Source organism: Alligator mississippiensis, chromosome 4 (assembly GCF_030867095.1).
Source record: "Alligator mississippiensis isolate rAllMis1 chromosome 4, rAllMis1, whole genome shotgun sequence".
In the NCBI taxonomy this organism is placed as follows: Eukaryota; Metazoa; Chordata; order Crocodylia; family Alligatoridae; genus Alligator; species Alligator mississippiensis.
The window spans coordinates 5,210,807-5,227,801 of record NC_081827.1 but is presented as its reverse complement, the minus strand read 5'-3'; the positions used below and the strand labels follow the sequence as shown (position 1 = coordinate 5,227,801).

General features: G+C 49.2%; 1 protein-coding gene across 6 annotated transcripts in view; it reads right to left on the bottom strand.

Moving 5' to 3' along the window:
- The window catches only part of NRF1 (nuclear respiratory factor 1), a 91,766-nt gene that overhangs the window by 59,643 nt on the left and 15,128 nt on the right, over nt 1–16,995 (bottom strand). For 2 of the 6 annotated variants that reach the window (XM_014607577.3, XM_019487646.2), the window contains exon 1: nt 14–4,973. The exons of the other annotated variants lie outside the window; for them this stretch is intronic. The gene's annotated coding sequence lies outside the window, so the exon portion shown is untranslated. Of the gene's footprint in view, nt 1–13; nt 4,974–16,995 lie in introns of those variants that run through there. 6 annotated transcript variants of the gene reach the window in all.

Below are 16,995 nucleotides of genomic sequence, written 5' to 3'. Positions count from 1 at the left end.
GACCAGAAGTTACCTTGCCCAATGGAGGCTGATGTTAGGAGAATCTGCCACCTCCGCAGGACCACCTGGTTTCAGAGGGGCACCAGCTGCAGAGTCAAGCTTGCTGGCTGCAGAGTAGGCTGGACCTGGCTTGTAAGACCAGGCTCTTTATTTGGACTTTGGTTGCTCGTTGTTTCACAACCCGAAGCAGCTGCTCCTGTTTCCCCCAAGCCTGGTTCTTGCCCGATTCCCTGGTCCCCCTTACAGTGTGCGCGCGTTCTGGATTCCTGGGCTCCTAACTCCTGGTACTGTCTGGACTACAGACATGGATACTGCTCACCAACTAGGACTGACCCTTTTGTGCAGTCTTAGCCTCTGATCTGAGTCCCCCCCAAGCTCCTCAAGACTGTCCATCTGTCTTACAATTGCTCTCTAGGGCCACGTCTAGACGAGCGCAGACATTTGGTTCCCCAGGGACAAGTAGCTATGGCACACCTTGTGCCACTGCTCCTTGTCCCTGGGGAACACCTGTGCCACATGCGCTCTGGCACACAGCAGGTTATCCGAAGTGGGGAAGGGGAGGCTACAGCCAGCAACTGTGCTGGGCGTAGCAGCCTCACCTGGGGTCCTGGGGGCCAAGGAAGCTGCAGCCGCATTGCTTCTGCAGCTGGGAGCCTGGCCGGCAGCTGGAGTGCAGCTCTGGATGGCCAGGCTCCGGTTTTGGGTGGTGCACGCTGCCACCACATGTGCCACCCCGCTTTTTTTTTTTTCCCGCATGGGTTTTTTGATCCTAGGCTCTCCTGGGGTCAACAATCCCCCCTGCAAGGTAGCAGTGCAGGGAACACGTGAATGGGCAGTGTATGGCGCTGCAGGCAGGTCTGCTGTGCCACATACTGCACATCCATGCTCATCTGGACACGGCCCAGGAGACTGAATTTGATGGCCACACCAGAAGGCAGATCATTGTAAATTTAAGACAGGATATTTGGACAATCCTTGCTTCTACATACTACTCTATGGTACTCTTGAGGTGATCATCTTTGTTGGGCTCTCACAGGACCAGTTATCCTGGGGATAACTGCATCCCACCCAGGCTTCGAGAGGTGTGACCAAGGCTGGCACTCATATTTGCCACCACAGCCCATCATTGTCACTCCAGGGACATGTCCCAAGGCAGACTGTTTGAGCACGATACAAAACTTCCCTCTCCCACCCATATAGTTCAGGACACAAAGCTGGAAGCCAATCCTGGATGTAACTTGCTCATACCAAACGAGAAGTAGTTTCCAAGTAAAAGTGTTTCTTGCATAGAGTCCGGGCATCAGGATAGTATCATTATGGCCTGAACAGGAGTGTGAAATAAAGCACCTTTGTCTACTGGTAAATGAGTGAATAACAGCAGCTTGCGCAGCCACGGAGCCGCCATCCATCTGATAGCATAATTCTGTTGGCAAGGCACGAGAGTGGAATTCTGTAGGCATTTTTGGGAGCTGCGTGCCTCCGACGCACTCGAAAAAGAATAATAAAAAATATCTAGTTTTCACTGAGCACTGTACTGTCCAAACGCCGTATAAACCTGAATCCAATAACCTTTCACACAGTATCTGAAAAAGCTCAAGTTAAAACAGACGGAAGAAATGGCAATTTGCAGGGACTGCTAAACGTGCAAGCTACAGAACTCTTCCGTCTGGCCCGCAGCCCCCAACTTTTCAATACGGAGACGCAGCCCGTGGAAACGGGAGAAACTGCAAATGCAAAGCTGCATCTTCATACACGACGAACAGACCCCCGGCAGACTTATCACCTCATGATGAGCAGAGGTTTAGCCATCATGTCTGTCTTATCAGTTGACACAAGACAAAGTTGTATTTATAGGAGACAACTGCACAGAACCAGAGATGAAAAAAGGCGCGTTGCTAATACAACAGACCTGCTTGTCTAACAAATTTTTTTACTGTCTTTTTCTAGGATGGTAGGAAAGTAGGACTGGAAGGGACCTCGAAGTCATCTAGTCCAGGCCCTTACTTAGGACAGGATTTTCCCTGACTAAACCAGCCCTGCCAGGTTCGTTGCCATGAACCTACAAGGCACTTTCCAAGACAGCAATCCCCATCACACCTTCCCCCTTGCAAATAAGCTCTCAGCTTCTCAGACATGAGGCTGCAGCAGCAGAAAAACAGAGTAATTGATAATGGGCGATTTTAATTACCCACAAATAGACTGGGTCAATCAAACATCAAGCTGGAATGCAGAGAGCAAGTTTCTTGACATTATAAAACTGTTTCCTGGAGCAGTTCTTCCAGGAACCAACAAAAGGAAAGGCCATTCTTGACCTAGCCTTAAGATGTGCACAGGATCTGGTGCAAAGGGTAAGTGTTCCTGAGCTGCTCGGCAATAGCGACCACCAGGCAACTGGGTTTGACATCCATGCAGGAGGGGAGGCAAGAAGAAAACTGGCCACAGTAGCCTTTAACTTTAAAAAGGGAGAGCACACTAAAATGAGGAAGCTAGTTAGACAGAAGTTAAAAGGGGCCCCTAAGGAGGTGAGGAACTTGCAAGCAGCACGGGAACCACTTACGAACACCATACTGCAGGCACAGAGCAAAAGCAGGCTGAAAATCAAAAAAAAGGAAAGCAGACCAAAAGCAAGCCAGCGTGGTTTAGCGGCAGAGTTGCAGAGGCAATGAGCTGAAAAAAAGGCTTCTTTCAAAAGGTGGAAGTCAAATCCTAATGGGGAAAATAAAAGAGAGCATAACCTCTAGCAAATCAAATGTAAAACTGTAATAAGACAAGCTGAGAAAGACTTTGAGGAGAAACTTGCTAGAGACACAAAAAGTAACAACCGAAATTACTTTAAGTACATTAGAAGCCCAAGACCTGCCATGAAGCCAGCTGGGATTTTGGATGAGCAGGGTGTGAAAGGGACACTAAAAGATGACAGGGCCATTGCCGAGAAACTAAATAAATTCTTTGCACCTGTCTTCACCATGGAAGATGTCAGGGAGATTCCCTCACCAGACCCACTCCTCTCTCGGGACAAGTCAGTGGAGCTGACCCAAACGGAGCCCTTAATAGATGAGGTCATGGGGAATTAATAAATGACACAGCAGCAAATCACCAGGATGTGATGGCATTCACCCTGGGGCCCTGAAGGAGCTCAGATGGGAAACTGCTAAACTCCTCACTGAAGTATGTAACCTAATCATCACTACAACCAGTCTTGGGTCCAGAGGACTTGGGGGATGCCAACGTGAGTCCCATATTTAAAAAAGGCTCTAGAGGGAACATAAGAAACTACAAGCTAGTGAGCCTAACTTCTGTTCCTGGAAAACTGGTACAAAAAAATCAATAATGAAAGTTCATCATATAGATGAACAGGACTTGCTGGGCAGGAATCAACATGGCTTTGCCAAAAGGAAATTATGCCTCACCTACTAGAGTCCTTTACAGGTGTCAGCAAGCAGGTGGATCCAGGTGATCCAGTTGACATAATATATCTGGACTTCCAAAAAACCTTGATAAGATCCCCCATCAGAGACTCATGATTAAGTTAAGTAATCATGGGATCACAAAGAATGGCCATTTGTAGATCAGAAATTGTCTCTCAAATAGAAAACGAACAGTTAGTATAAACGGTCAGTTATCAGGATAGAAAAACGTAAATGCCGGGGTCCGCCAGGGACCTGTGCTGGGACCAGAGGGCTGCTTAACGTATTCATAAATGATCTGGAGAAGAGGGCAGGTAGCAAAGTGGTCAAATTCATGGATGACACAAAATTATTCAAAGTAGTAAAGACCAAGACCGACCGTGCGGAACTACAAAAAGATCTGGTGCTACTGAGCGAACGGGCAGGTGAAATTCAATGTCTACAAATGTAAAGTGAAGTACATGGGTGAAAATAACCCAAACTCTACCTATGCGATGCTAGGCCCCGCGTTAGCCGTCACCACACAGCAAAGAGACCTGGGAGTCATTGAGGACAGTTCGCTAAAAACATCAGCGAAGCGCTCAGCAGCCATCAAAAAGGCACACAAAACAGCAGGTGTTATTAAGAAGGGAACCGTAAACAAAACTGAAAGTATCGTGATACTCCTTTATAAATCTGTGGTGCATCCACACCTTGAAAACTGCGCCCAGGTCCTGGTCCCCTCACCTCAAAGAGGATATAGAAGAAGTGGAGAAGGTCCAGAGAAGGGCAACACGGATGACTAGCGGTATGGAGGGTTTACCGTAAGAGGCTAGGCCTACTCAGTGTAGAAACGAGACACCTGAGGGGGGACACGATAAAGGTTTACAAAGTACTAAATGGTGAAAAGAAAGTCAACAGAGATTTATTAGTTACAGGCAGTCCTCGACTTACAACGCTTCGCTCTTACAATGTTTATAAATTGACACCGTTTCAACTTTCTGACGTCAGTTTTGACTTTACAACACTTGATCCGATGCCATACCACATCAGTGAACAAGTTCGCTGCATCACCCATCTCCCTGGAGAACGTCTGTCCAAACTTCCTTGGCCACTTCCTTTAAGAAAGCAGACAAGACTCCAGAAAAACCTGCGGCCAAGACTCCTGAGAAGCCTCCAGCCAAGGACCCTTCAAAAGGTCCAGCAAAGTCGCTTCAAAGTAGTCCTTCCAAATCAATATGATTGCTATTTACAATGTAAATACATTAATGTAGCTATATTACTCATCTATAATTGACTGAGTACAAAATTCTAGGTTATTTTTGGTGAAAATAGGGTATCGGGCGTTGGTTCATGAACCAATCCCCATTTATAACATTGCTTCCTATGGTTAAATTGGTTCCAAGTTAAACTGCACCTTAGGTCAAACGTTGTTCAGGAACCAATTGTGTCACAAGTCTGAGGACCGGCTGTGCTAATCTTGTGTCACAAGACGAGAACTAGTGTTCGCAGAATGAAACAAGTAGGTGGTAAGTTTAAAACTAAAGGAAGTTTTTTTTCATACCGCATGCCAATAAAGCAGGGATGGGCAAAATGGCAGATCTAGCCAGCGGCTGGACTCCATTTCCCAGCAGCCCCTGCCCACATGGCTGGGGCCAGTTTCCATGGAGACCCCAGCAGCAGCAGCCACGCTATGATAGTGCAAGATTGGGGTTTCCATGGAGAGTGGCCCCAGCAGTGCTAGCAGGGTGCGGAGCTGCTCCAGAGCCCAGCTGGGACCTTGAGGTGGTGACAGCATGGTATGGAGCCATGGCAGAGACGTGATCTGCAGCCTGCGTGCTCTGGACAAGGACGTATAGGCAGCAGATCACGGCTCTGTCCCAGCTTGTTGCAGTGGTGACAGCGTGGTGCAGAGCTGGGGCAAAGCCGCGATCCACTACCTGCACGCCCCTGCCCGGAGCATGCAGGCTGCAGATTGTAGCTCTGCCCTGGCTCTGGACCCCACACTGTCACTGCTGCAAGATCCCAGCTGGGGCTCCAGAGCAGCTCCAGACCCTGCCAGCAGGGGCAGCACTGGGGACAGGGTTGGGGGGGCGGGAGGCTATATCCCCCCCGTAGACACGGTGTCACTGCCGCTACCTGCCTTGCACAGGCGGCAGGAGCTGAGCCTACCCTGCTCCCACCCACAGCACAGCTCCCGCTCAGCCCCTCCACCAGGAAGAGGCTGGTACCACTGCTGCCTGCCAGCATTGCTGGGGCCAGCCTCCATGGAAACCCCAGCCCCGCAGCAGCTGCTTGGGTCTTCATGGAAACCAGCCCCAGCCACACGGGCAGGAGCTGCTGGGAAATGGAGTCTACTGCCAGCCAGATCTGGCCCGCGGGCCAGACTTTGCCTGCCCCTGCATTAAAGTGTGGAACTTATTGTCACCAGATGTGGTGGAAGCCAACAGTTTGGCCAGGCTGAAAAAGGGACTGGACACATGCTTGGAGGAAAGGGGTGTCAGGAGCTATTGAGCACAGGAGTGAGGGGCACAGCCTCTGAATCAGACCTTTCCAGACCCTAAATGCTGGAGGCTGCAAGTGAGAGAGGAACGGTGAAAAAAACCCTGGTCGGATCCAGGTCCTTTTCCTTTTCAGCATCTGTGCGATACAGGGGACTGGGCAAGATGGACCTATGGTCTGATCCAGTCAATAGCAGTTCTCATGTACTCACAGGAAACAAATGGTGCCTCGCAAGTTCAGGGGACAAAGTCTCTGCATAGGACAACAAGAGGATGCTTCTTGGATGTGCAAGCAATCTGGCTACATGTCACCCCACAGATCGCCTGGGTTGATTTGGCTTGTACAAATGCTGGCAGCGTGCAACCGAATCCTTGGAGTGGAGCTGAGTGTTATGGGATACAATTTCTGGCAGAAGTGGACCCAGGACCTTGACAAGAGGCTTCTAATGGCCCAAATGCAGAGCCTGCAGCAGAAATAGAGCAGAGTGGGAAGGACGGTGCTCACGTAAGTAGGGGATCCTGGATACAGAAAGGAAAGAGTGTGTCCTCTCACAACCTCCACTGTGCACAAGATGGCTGGAATTTCTTAAGAGATCTAATTTCATCACACACATCCTCCTGTGTCAGGGGCAGCTGAGGTAAGCCTGACTATAATGCCATCCATGCTGGCTCCAGGGATATCAGACAGGACAATGCCCTGCCAGATAACTGGCATATCTAATCAACATCTGGGCTGGAGCAGCTTCGCATACACTTTTTGGAACAGAGTCGCTACTTCCACAATTCCCATAAGAGAGCCTTGGTCCCAAGTGCAAGCCCGGGTGACATCCAGGGTAAAGGAACTGGGTTTATTCAGTCTGGAGAAAGAGGGTGGGGGGTGGGGGGATGGATTGAATAGCAGCCTTCAACTCCCTGCAGGGCGGTACCCAAGAGGATGGAGCTGGACTGTTCTCAGTGGAGGCAGACGGCAGAGCAAGGAGCAATGGGCTCAAGTTGCAGCAAGGGAAGTTGAGGTTGGAGATTAGGAAGAGCTCTCTCACTAGGAGGGCAGTAAAGCACTGGAACAGGTTACCCAGAGAGGTTGTGCACTCTCCATTCTTGGAGGTGTTGAAGACCCGGCTAGACAAAGCTTTGGCTGGGATGATGTAGTTGGGGCTGGTCCTGCTTGGAGCAGGGGGTCAGACTAGATGTGACCTCCTGAGGTCCCTTCCAGTCCTCATTTTCTCCGATTCCTCTGCTCCCCATTCTAGAAGGGAAGGGCCTGACAACTTACTTCCTATTTCCCCTGAGTATCTTTTTGTAAGTCTTCAAAGCTGCTACAGGGCCTGAACTCCACCAAGCCACCCTTTTTTTCTCCCCTGGATGTTAACAGCTGCTCTCTCTCCTGTCCCTTACTATGTACTTTTCTGATGTGGGTGATATGCATGATGAGACAGCCACGGCTAGCAGCCAGACTGTGCCATCTTATTATGAGTGCTGCATGCAAGACTGGCTCCATGGTAGAGTGCTATTTATGACATGCTTTGAAATCACGGGATAGAAGGCAGCAGGGAAGTGTTAAGTATTATTAGGCAGCAGGCTTAAATCAATCAGATGCTGGCAGTGCTGTAATACATAGAAAATAATTTCTAAAGGTTACAGTGAAATTATTTAAATCACAGCTCATCATTGCCAGATGAAAAATAGGAACTCTGTCCAGACCAGCGAGAGGTCGCATGGGAGGCAGGTCACTGAAGATCTGAGCTGACATCTGGTTCAGACATTCATTCTGGTGGCTTGCGTGGAAGACAGAGACCAGAACAACGACCTGGGAATTGAGACCCTCAAATTTCACCCCTTACTTGGGAGCTGCACGACTTGGACCAGCAAAAGAGTGAATGGCACATGCCGATTAATGCGCTACTGGAAGTTGCTCTGATCCTATGATCTGATCCAGCCAGGGAGAGTCAGATGATTTCTCATTTATGAACCAAGGCACCCTGTAGTGTTACAAGAACAATCCCAGCACCTGCCCTTTGAGAGACGAGGAAAGATTTCTTGTTTGGGACTAAAAGCTGCTGAAGAGTATGAAGGGAGATGAGAAAGATTCATCTACTTGTGGTCTACGTTGCATTTTCTAGTGAAATATGCTCCAGAGGAACTCAAACCTGCATGAAAGCACAAACGAAAAGAACCACTGCATCTAAATAGAGATTATACTGAATGCTAAACTACCTTCCCATTCACAGCCCTCCCTGCTATCCTATTGTAAGAAACAATGGGCCCAATGGGACTGGGAGCGGGGGGGCAGCAAAGGCGCCAGTCGCAGGGCTCAAGTGCCTATACACTAATGCTAGGAGCATGGGGAACAAGCAGGATGAACTAGCGCTCCTGCTTGCACTAAACACCTATGACTTAGTGGGGCTAACAGAGACCTGGTGGGATTCATCCCATGACTGGGCGGTACATATTGAGGGCTATAGATTGTACAGAAAGGACAGGTCGGGGAAGAAAGGGGGGGGGTTGCACTTTATGTCAGTGAGCAATACACATCAACCCTCATCAAGACAGAATCCAAGGCTGAGGAAGTAGAAGGATTGTGGGTTAGGCTACATAGGGGGCAAGGAGAAAGGGATTTGGTGGTAGGGGTCTGTTACAGACCCCCACACCAAGGGGAAGAAATAGATGCGGGGCTCCTGAGGCAACTCTCGGAGACCATAAAAGCTAAAGAGGCGGTAGTCATGGGGGACCTAAACTACCCGGACATCTGCTGGGAGACGCAGACAGCAAGGTCCCATCGCTCACGCAGGTTTCTAACTTGTGTACAGGACCTCCACCTGACACAGGAGGTGCATGGTCCCACTAGGGGGAATGCCATACTGGATCTGGTATTGGCAACGGGAGATGACATGATAGGGGACCTCCAGATCGGTAGCTATCTGGGAGACAGTGATCACCTTATGATAGAATTCAACATAAGACGGCGAGTGGGTAAGGTAACTAGTAGGGTGAAAGTGCTAGACTTTAGGAAAGCTGATCTCATTGCACTCAGGCGATTAGTCAAGGAAGCACTGCAGAGTAGGAGTTTTGATGGGATGGGAGCCCAAGAAGGGTGGCTGTGCCTAAAGGAAACGATCCTTTGGGCACAAAGCAAGACGATCCCCGAGCGAGGCAAAAGAGGGAAAGGGGCCAGGAGGCTTCCATGGCTGACCAGAGAAATCCAGGGCAGCCTAAGGGCCAAAAGGGGAGCACATAAAAAGTGGAAACAGGGTGAGATCACTAAAGATGAATATACCTCCTCTGCTCGTGCTTGTAGGGAGGCAGTTAGGCGGGCCAAAGCTACCATGGAGCTGAGGATGGCAACCCAAGTAAAGGACAACAAGAAATTGTTTTTTAGATATATTGGGAGTAAAAGGAAGGCCCAGGGAGGAATAGGACCCCTGCTAAATGGGCAGAAGCAATTGGTGACAGATAGGGGGGACAAGGCTGAACTCCTCAACGAGTTCTTTGCCTCCGTGTCCCTAAGCGAGGGACACGACAAGTCTCTCACGGGGGTTGTAGAGAGGCAGTAGCAAGGCACCAGACTTCCGTGCGTAGATCCTGAGGTGGTGCAGAGTCATTTGGAAGAACTGGATGCCTTTAAGTCGCCAGGCCCGGATGGGCTCCATCCGAGGGTGCTGAAGGCACTGGCCGACGTCATTGCAGAGCCACTGGCTGGAATATTCGAATGCTCGTGGCGCACGGGCCAAGTCCCGGAGGACTGGAAAAGGGCTAACGTGGTCCCCATTTCCAAAAAGGGGAGGAAGGAGGACCCGGGCAACTATAGGCCGGTCAGTCTCACCTCCATCCTTGGTAAAGTATTTGAAAAAATTATCAAGGCTCACATTTGTGAGAGCCCGGCAGGGCAAATTATGCTGAGGGGAAACCAGCATGGGTTTGTGGCGGGCAGATCGTGCCTGACCAACCTAGTCTCTTTCTATGACCAGGTTACGAAACGCCTGGACACAGGAGGAGGGGTGGATGTCGTATACCTGGACTTCAGGAAGGCCTTCGATACGGTATCCCACCCCATACTGGTGAACAAATTAAGAGGCTGTGATGTGGATGACTACACAGTCCGGTGGGTGGCGAATTGGCTAGAGGGTCGCACCCAGAGAGTCGTGGTAGATGGGTCGGTCTCGACCTGGAAGGGTGTGGGCAGTGGGGTCCCGCAGGGTTCGGTCCTTGGACCGATACTCTTTAATGTCTTCATCAGCGACTTGGACGTGGGAGTGAAATGTACTCTGTCCAAGTTTGCAGATGACACAAAGCTATGGGGAGAAGTGGACACGCCGGAGGGCAGGGAACAGCTGCAGGCAGACCTGGATAGGCTGGACAAGTGGGCAGAAAACAACAGGATGCAGTTCAACAAGGAGAAATGCAAAGTGCTGCACCTAGGGAGGAAAAATGTCCAGCACACCTACAGCCTAGGGAATGACCTGCTGGGTGGCACGGAGGTGGAAAGGGATCTTGGAGTCCTAGTGGACTCCAAGTTGAACATGAGCCGGCAGTGTGACGAAGCCATCAGAAAAGCCAATGGCACTTTATCGTGCATCAGCAGATGCATGACGAATAGGTCCAGGGAGGTGATACTTCCCCTCTATAGAGCGTTGGTCAGACCGCAGTTGGAGTACTGCGTGCAATTCTGGGCGCCACACTTCAAGAAGGATGCGGATAACCTGGAGAGGGTACAGCGAAGGGCAACTCGTATGGTCAAGGGCCTGCAGACCAAGCCCTACGAGGAGAGACTAGAGAAACTGGACCTTTTCAGCCTCCGCAAGAGAAGGTTGAGAGGCGACCTTGTGGCTGCCTATAAGTTCATCACGGGGGCACAGAAGGGATTTGGTGAGGATTTATTCACCAAGGTGCCCCTGGGGGTTACAAGAAACAATGGCCACAAGCTAGCAGAGAGCAGATTTAGACTGGACATTAGGAAGAACTTCTTCACAGTTCGAGTGGCCAAGGTCTGGAACGGGCTCCCAAGGGAGGTGGTGCTCTCCCCTACCCTGGGGGTCTTCAAGAGGAGGTTAGACGAGTATCTAGCTGGGGTCATTTAGACCCAGCACTCTTTCCTGCTTATGCAGGGGGTCGGACTTGATGATCTATTGAGGTCCCTTCCGACCCTAACATCTATGAATCTATGAATCTATGAATCCTCCAAGACCGGTGGAGCACAGTGATGCTACTGCCCAACCCTGTTTACAAGGCAGATCATAATGTAAGAGCCATCCAGAAATAGCAGGAAAATAATCACCTCCAAGAAGACAGCAGGATGCCAAGAGCGGCCGACTGAAAGCAATCAGCCAGAACTGATTTGTTCTTGCCCTGTGGAAACAGGGAAGGAAAGACAGACACCCTAAAGGGCAGAGGTTTGATGACACAGGGTTCTTGAAGGGGTATCTTGCTCTGTTTGCTCGAGTAATGCACCATTTATGTGGTCTCCATTTTTAGAGAAGCATGCTCTCAACAAGGTCGACACGAGCAGAGCGGGGATGCTCAAAGCACGGTGCTGAAGACCAAAGAGCTCAAACACTCTTATTTAACATTGCCCCTTGGAAGCTGCCTCATTCTCTTGAAAATAAAGCCCGCTTGGAACAAGATGCAGCGTTGCATGCTGGCAGCTGCACCTCCCAGATGAAGGATGTTTAACCTTACAGAGGTGGGTGCCGTTCCCCTTGATACAGTGAGGTCTGATGCTTTTGTTGGGTCATTTTGGGCACTTTGTATTAGACTGTACCACTCAGCACTGCATTTTTGAGATGCTAAAGGAACAACCGCCTAAGTGACATCAGTATTTTTGGTGGGGAACCACGCGCATCTCCACCCCCAAGTTTGAGCGAGGGAATGTTAACACTTGTTCCAGCTCGGTTCACAGTGCGGCACACCTAGGTTTTCTGGGATTGTCCCCCAAAATAAGCTGCAACCAATGACAACAGGACCCATGAACAGCAAAAAGAATGACTGACAACACAGTTCCACCTCTCACGCATCCTCCAAACAAGCCTCAAGTACCTTGTGTAGTGAGGTAAGGTTTCTTTATGTCACTGTTGCATTATTAGATTTTTTGGGGAGGTTTCTTGCCTTTTCTCAAGCACGTATGTGGAAACTCTCCCTAAGAGCTGACTGCTCCTGCTCTTTGTAGCCTGCAGTAGTAGTTCCCAGAGCAATCGACTGGATAAGTTTTTTGTTTTTTAGAAAAATTCCATTTAAGAAAATGTGAAAAAGCTTTAATAAATTTAATATTTCCAAGGTCATTTGTAATTTAAGGCAGTAAAGGAACAACTAAATTCCTCTTGTTTTCTTCGGTTTAAATTCTTCCAATAAGCTCCAGTTCCTGGACCTCGAAACTAAAGATCATAGGCATTTTGCTTGCACTTTTAAAACCCTTTGGACCACAACTTCACATGAAGCCAGTCCTGGCAGGTGAGCGCATAAGCCAGCTTCTGCTTCCCGTTATCAAACTGTGGTCTGCCAACTTTCTTTCTGCCTCTGCAGTGAAGCAGCGATCAGGCCGGTGTGCAGGGTGAAACCTGTCTACGCTTCACAGTGAACGTGGGTTAATGCAGGGTGTGCACATCCAACACCTGCTCTGGAGGAGCACTGTGCGTGGACGCTTCCCCCAGGACAAGAACGCCTTGTTCCCCCTTAACAGTCACTTGCAGATTAAATAAAACAGGAACAAGACGCTCTTGTTTTAATAGGAGTGCTCACATATGAAGTTAATCAGAACAGCTGCCTGTGCAAGCATGTTCTAATAGCGTGGTGCTGGTGAGGACATTTCCTGGTACTGGGGAGCTCAGTTCACCAGTCTTTGATGTTATCCAAAAAATGTTTTTAAATCAATTACATAAAAAAAAATTTCCTCAACACCATGTGAAATCTCCTTTCTTTCTGGACCAGAGGTTTCTTTGATGTAAATTCAACTGTGAGCAAATCTGCTGTTGACACCGTAACAATTCATAGCAAACGCGCAGGAGAACAGAACCAAACTACCAACTAATCAGGAGAGGTCACAGCTCTCGAGATGGCAGGAAGCAAAGGGAAAAAATTATAGGGCGCATGAATTTAAACACCAGCATGAATTCAATGGAGGTCATTAAATGGAGGAATTAAATGGAGGCCATTCGATGGAAGCCATGTCTGTGTAGCTGGGCAGTAGCCAAGTTGTGATTTTAAAACTGACACAGCCCTACCGAATTCAACCCTGTTTGCATACCTAATTAGATAGAGTGCACTTCCCCCACACTTCAGTTTGTCTTGCTTTCGTTAAAGCTAAATCAAAAAAGCCTCTTCTACTACAATACAAATATCCCTGAGCCGGAACAAGGAATGGACTTGTAAAACTTCCCTAGGTAGACAAGCCCTGAGCTCATTTTTAACTGGTCTCTTTCCCAGAGGTGTTACTTCTGCTGTGATAAGAAGCGAGGGATGAGGATGCTGCCCATCAAGAAAGAGAGTCTCAGACTAGAGATGAGCATTTGAAATCTAATTTGCTTTCCATCACTTGGAATTACTTCAGTCATTTTTCACTCACCAGACTCCATGAAATACCTAACCCATTTCACACTCCAGTTCAGGACTCCTTTTAAAATGAAAACTAACTTTTGGGTCCAGCTCCTTCAGCAGATTCCTTCAAATAAAAAAGACATGCGTGCACTCTCCGAATGGAAGGGAGTTTGAATGAAGGATGAGGCTGGGGGGTTAGAGATTTCTGACACTTGGCGCTGAAACCAGCTCTGACATACCCAGTGTCTGGTCCGACCCCACGTGCTCCAAACCCCGCAGTAAAAACCAGACTGAACAGAGATAACAGCATGGAGAACACAGATGTACCTCTGATTTGGAAGGGGCTGGTGGAAATGGGCCGTGAAGAGTGCAGGTTTTCCCAGTGTTAGGTCTCCTCCAAAATGTTACCGATAAAACGTTCTTCTTGCTTTCAAGGTACGGAACTAGATCTGCATTTGTCTTGGGCATGTCAGAAGCTATCCAGAGAATGAACTCATGTTTTAAAGTCAAGTTTGCTTACATCTGTATTGCATCATCCATGTCAAAGACCCATAGGAAAGTAGGGCTGGAAGGGACCTCTTGAATAGGCTACTTATAGTGGACCCAAATAAATAACTGCATCTTGTTCTTTAAAATCCAGCGTGGCTTCACCTGATCACAGCGTTTTCTTCAAATTAACTTTGACGATCAAAGACAAAGAGAGGCAGGGATTTTTATTTAACAGGGCTCACATCAGGAAGGAACTTGTGCATTTGCAATCTAGGCTTCGTCACCCAGTGTGAACCCAACAGTTACGGGAAGAGTTCAGCTGCTATTCTGTATTTGTCTCCAATGTTTTCCATGAAAAGTCAGATTTTTTCCACACACCACCCCCATGAGGCATGATCTGCATTTTGGTGACAATGTCACTGGTAGCAACTGCAGTGGCCAATTGTCGTTCAAACTGCAAAAGCAGCTGCAGCACAGCTTGCCCAAAATAAAATCTGTGAGCAATCCTAACCACACACAAAAGGAGCAGCTCAAAGGATCCCATCCCATGTGAGAGAGCCAGAGAGGGGCGAGGACTCCATGAATGGGACTAGCAGCCATTAACTTCGGTGGCCAAGTGAAAGACCTGCTGCTGCCACCTAGATTCATAGATGTTAGGGTCGGAAGGGACCTTAATAGATCGAGTGCGACCCCCTGCATAAGCAGGAAAGAGTGCTGGGCCTAGATGACCCCAGCTAGATGCCCATCTAACCTCCTCTTGAAGACCCCCAGGGTAGGGGAGAGCACCACCTCCCTTGGGAGCCCGTTCCAGACCTTGGCCACTCGAACTGTGAAGAAGTTCTTCCTAATGTCCAATCTAAATCTGCTCTCTGCTAGCTTGTGGCCATTGTTTCTTGTAACCCCCGGGGGCGCCTTGGTGAATAAATCCTCACCTATTCCCTTCTGTGCCCCCGTGATGAACTTATAGGCAGCCACAAGGTCACCTCTCAACCTTCTCTTGCGGAGGCTGAAGTGGTCCAGATGCCCCAGTCTCTTCTCGTAGGGCTTGGCCTGCAAGCCCTTAACCATACGAGTTGCCCTTCTCTGGACCCTCTCCAGGTTATCCGCATCCCTCTTGAAGTGCGGCGCCCAGAATTGCACGCAGTACTCCAACTGCGGTCTGACCAGCGCCCGATAGAGGGGAAGTATCACCTCCTTGGACCTATTCATCATGCATCTGCTGATGCACGATAAAGTGCCACTGGCTTTTTTGATGGCTTCGTCACACTGCCGGCTCATGTTCATCTTGGAGTCCATTAGGACTCCAAGATCCCTCTCCACTTCCGTGCCCCGCAGCAGGTCATTCCCTAGGCTGTAGGTGTGCTGGACATTTTTCCTCCCTAGGTGCAGCACCTTGCATTTCTCCTTGTTGAACTGCATCCTGTTGTTTTCTGCCCACTTGTCCAACCTGTCCAGATCTGCTTGCAACCTGTCCAGATCTGCTTGCCTGGTGTATTTGAGAGTGGATAACTCTGTTTGACAAATTATACCAGGTGGAAAGAAAGAGAACTAACAACTGTGAGCACCTGCTCATGATCTGCTGTAAGAGGGAGTAATATCCAGGATTAATTGGGGTTAACAAAAAAACATGAGAATTTGACTTGAGCTGCCTTCCCCTATACCACCGAACTGATCTCTTCCCTGACCAACAGCAAGACCAGAGGAAAAGGAAACTTATTACCCAAACTACCCCCCTTCCTCTCACTTTAATAACCAGGCCAAGCTCCAGCAAGAGCCCTGCAATTCAGATATTTTAAACTAGACTCTGTACATCTTCCATGGAAAACCATGGCTGAGAATGAAGCAGTGAAGCGATGTGCTGTCACCGGCCGGCATCACTGTTGGGAACGTTCACGCCTCGGTACAGCAAGCAGCACAAGGGCAGAGGTGCAGATCTTTCTGCGGCAGCCCTGACATTTACTGGACAAGCAAACAGGGATGCTTCAGGAATAACGGACACCGCATTTGTTCAGGGGGATTGGCCTAGATGCCCCTTCTAACCCTAGGATTTTATGATGGAGTGCAAGTTTCCGACTAGTCATATCCTAGAGTCCGGCAGCAGTGAGGCTATGGATCTACTGGACAGTCTTAACTGTGGAGCCCTGTGGGAAAAGGGCTACAGCTTACGACCAGCTGAATACAAAACCCGACAGCAGGGAAAACATTAAGCTAACAGGAGGAAGGAACAGACAATGGCGTTCTTGCTGGATCGGCACAGCATACACATCACGTTCCTTTGAAACGTTAATTCAATGCAGAAGAGTAGACCCGTTCTCTGGACTCCCCCTCCAAGATCACCCGGCTGGCAGATTTCCACATTTGGCTTGAGGGAATACTGATGGTATCACTTCCTCCTTCCCCAAACCTGCTGGGCATTTATTCCCTGCCATAACAGCCAGCAGGGAGCTGCCACCGCCAATCCTGAAACACCATGCGGATCCCATGCAGAGTCACCAGTGTGCCTAGCACGTGTCTTGCCCACAGGATGTTGGGAAGTGACTCTACTGATTGAAGCAGATCCTTGTGGTCTAGCCCTCAGCTCCCCAAGGCCAGAGTGCGAATCCACTGAACTTTCTACCCAGCGCAGCATACGCGCCACCCCGCTTGCAGCCTGCTTGTAATGTCGACAAGCGGCTGGAATTTAATTTACCCTTAATGGATTCAAGCCTGCACTGTAAATAGTGGAGCTTGCTTTGAATTAGGCAATGAGGATCACACTGGCACTTTTGTTCTCACATGCTGCTGTGGAGAGCTAACCAACAGGCACCTTGTGATCCCAGTGTGCTAATTCCTATCCAGCAGTTCTGCGGGCAGGGGGTGCCTTGCTTGGCTGATAGACACAGGCCTGCAGGGTTTCAGCTGTCCCCAGAACTAGTTGGCTGCTAAATCACTCCTTGTGGTTTCCAATGGCCTTCCCTCTTAGGACCCAGCATCTCTATAATGAAATTTGTTCAGGAAATAGGTTTCAGTGTATTTGCTCTTTCATGTGCTTTCTCTCCCTTGATGGAATGGCACAGGACACAGCCACCAGAGGCTGCATCCTAAATGACTGGGGG